Source organism: Aplysia californica, unplaced genomic scaffold (assembly GCF_000002075.1).
Source record: "Aplysia californica isolate F4 #8 unplaced genomic scaffold, AplCal3.0 scaffold00312, whole genome shotgun sequence".
Classification (NCBI taxonomy): Eukaryota; Metazoa; Mollusca; class Gastropoda; order Aplysiida; family Aplysiidae; genus Aplysia; species Aplysia californica.
Window position 1 is genome coordinate 622,714 of NW_004797582.1, and position 3,664 is coordinate 626,377.

Genomic DNA, 3,664 nt, shown 5'->3' on the forward strand with positions numbered 1-3,664 from the left:
ATCAGTCTTGTTTTCTCGCAGTACCTTTTGAAGGTATTTTCAAAAGAAATATGGTCCGGGAACGTTGCCCCAACCCCACCACACCACACCCACAAACAACTGAAATCTGAATATTCAGACATTTAAAAATCCAAAGTGACTATTCGGACTCGAGTCCGAATAGACAAAAATTATATTCGGACTCTGAATAATTGAGTCCAGCATGACGTCACTTCCAACTTCCAACCCTTGTTCCAAAATATTTCCAGCATATGAAATTTAAAAAAATTATAATATAACAATGGAGACGTAGGCTATATCCAGTTACTAGATCATATCTAGATCCATCTAAACTGGCCCTTCCTGGATCAGTAGTTTGAACAGAACAACTAAGTCGAGTTGACCTTGCCGGAGCCAAATTTGAAATTAAATAGGTCGACCAATGAGATTGCGCGTAGCGATATCGCACTCTCGGCTTGCTGTGGTTAGAGGTGTTGGAAAGAGGCCACGGCTGTCCATTTTGTGCGATGTGATTAAAAATAAAATAATAATCATTACAGAAAAACTATAACACACACAACAAAATGAAATTAAACATGTGGAAAGACAAATGGTGGTGGAAGTAATGATGATGCTGTTGTAGAGGTGGAAAGACCATGGGTTGTCAGTTAACCGTGTACTTAGACACTGCCATTGGATAGATCTAATGAGAGTGCAGTCTTTTGACTTTTGACACAATTACACAGTCCTTGTAAGCAATTCTAGTTCTAATTCTGGTTTTACGTAAAATCCCCCGACGACAGTTATATTATGTAACCTCCTTACAAACACATAACTCACTTAAAAAGCTAAGTCCGAATAAATAAAACATGTTTTTTTTTGGACCAAAGTCTGAATAGATAAAACTCATATTCGGACTCGAGTCCGAATAGATAAAAATTATATTCGGACTCGTTCGCGCTGGCCTTAAAAATCTCTAGCTCTAGAAGTTGAATTTGATGCATAAAATGCTTCTTCCCAGTCCTCGCAGAATGGCAGACTGAAAGATGACGCCTAAATCTCGCAAATAACCAAAAAATCTCGAAAATGGAAACTGTTCGGAGAAATAGAGTTCAAGTTTATCTTCCCGAACATTTGGAGAAAGTCACTTCGATTTTTTATTGTGGGGACAATAATTGGCGCTTTTTCGGTAGTTCCACACCAGAATTGTTATTTGCCTCCCTGACCTAATAAAAATATGGTAGGGGGTTTGAGGGGGGCATGCCCCCCTGAATTTTACCATCATTTGATGTTTCTGCTGTTGTTAGGTTTGATATCTTAGCTTGCCGCACATCAAACGTATAGATCTAGATCTAGGCTCAAATAAGGGGGGTGGGAACTACTGATAAGATAAAGCACTCAATAATTGAGAATATTATTGGGTGATCCCGCAGTTCCGTTCGTTAAAGTAAGCACGAGATTTTCGTTCGCCGGCGACCGCAGCGTTTTGTGAGAGAAATCGGGGGGTACCTATTTGTTTTGTTTATAGTATTCTTTTCAATTTATGGATTACTTCCGCCTATCAAATTTTAGAGGAAAGAAAGGCGCGTATTATGGCGTTTTCCACTTCGGGATCAGTTGTGTGTGTTCGGAGTTACAAGGAGTTGAAAATAAGGTAAGTTCAAGCTTTTATATTTAAAGAGTATATCTTTTTTTTTTAACGTACTCCTCACAATGTTTTCTTCAACCTTTTATCTCTTTTATTTGTTAATTTCAATGTTGTACGTTGAGGCATATATAAGCGTGTGAGCCCTAATTAAATAGGTCACTCTCTATGAATGGGCATGACCTATTATCGATCGCGCTCTGCTGAGCGTAAACCGGGAGGTCATGGCGGCCATTGCGGAAAGCAAAATTAACCCACGCTAACGTGTACTGTTGGCGTTTATTACCCCTTAAACGGTATTGAAGAATGTTTTATAGTAGAAGTTATGATTTATTATTAAAAATTTTGGAATATAATATGTATCACTGTTGTATAATTTTCATGAATTTGCACCATGTAACAATCAGTAAGGAGTCTTGGGTGGGGGGGAGGGAAATGTAACAGCCTTGTTTTGTTTCTGTGTTACTGTTTTAGACCATCGATTTCACGCAAGTTTTTACTTCTTTTGTGTGCTTATATATTGTCTTTAAATATTTTTTCTTCTTAATTTTTTATTTGTGTGTGCTTGTTATTTAAATATCTCTTTAAATTTTCACTTACTTTGTGCAGTTTGTTTTAAGATACATGTTTATTAGAAGATGTTTTTTCTCTTGTCTAGTCATGTACACCCTCCCTCAACTAGAGTTGTAGTGTGAAAATGTCAAATTTCCATCCACTGCTCAAAAATGAATTTATTTACTTCATTGATGAATTCATTGCTTTCCTTTTTTTTCTTTCCACAGCCCCTGATCACAACCTGCCACTGTTCCATTGGATTTATTGACAGCTCACCAGAATAAATCCTGACTTTACAGTACTTTACTTTAAAATCCAGAAATGCTTGCGGAGTTGGTCGAATTAAAAGAAAAACTTGTTCGAACATGTTGCAAATAATTGTTTGGTTTTTGCATCATGTACGCAGCAGAGACTGAAGCAGCTAACAGTCATTTCCCTTATTTTTCTTGCTGTTTCGATCACAAAAATTTCCTTTTTTTCTATGTAAATTTTTTCACCTCGAAAAGATCTTTAAAATGCCATCTCAAAAACGGTTCAACATAGAGCAATAATTAAGGTAGCGTTGGAATCGCATTACTGAGCTCTTTGCATTGGTATTGTTTTTAAAGCAATTTGAAAGCATTGAAATTTTTATCCAAGTGCCTAGATCTAGATCTAGATCTATATCTAGATCTAGACCTAGATTTAGATCTAGTTAAAGTCCACGATCCATTTGTTTCGTTTGTTTACATCCAGAGAAGAAATCCAGAAGTCTTGATGACCAAATACTATTTGAAATAGGCTACACAAAGAGCAGGGACGCAACCTAACTGCAAAACATCAGATATAACATACTCAAGTCTTGACTTTAACAAACGAAACAACAAAAAAATCGCCTATTATTGACCTCAATAGGCAGGCTCATGGCAAATCAAAATAAATAATGCGTCTCATATAATCTAGATTTAATCCTCCTAGAACTAGATTCTAAATCTAGAATCTAGATCTAGACAAGAATAGATCTAGATCTAGATTCTAGATCTAGATCTAGTCATCATGAATGTAGGACGATAGGTTGCAGAGGCCGCCTCTATTCAATCAAGTCTATTGACTACTGAAGTCAATGACAATAATAGTGTCAATTGTCAATAGTCTTCCCAGTCTTAGAAGGAGAAGAAAAGGAAGAAACTAAAACAGTTCCCAGTTAGACTACGTTAAAGTTAAAGCAGATCATACCCCCTCAATTCTTGGATACAAACTAAACGCTGGATAGTTGAAAGAAACCGAACGCCTGTTCCTCGTTCTCTTCCAACTGGTCACAATAGTTGATGGACAAGTCTGGGCATGGATTGTTTACAATTTCAATCGGCCGCGGAGGAAGCGGAAGACGGAAAGTAGAGTAAACCTCTTCTGTCTTTCGAGTTTAGATATCTCAAGCGACAACGACATTTTTAACGGACTGCGTTTATTTAATAATAATAATAATAATAATAATAATAATAATAA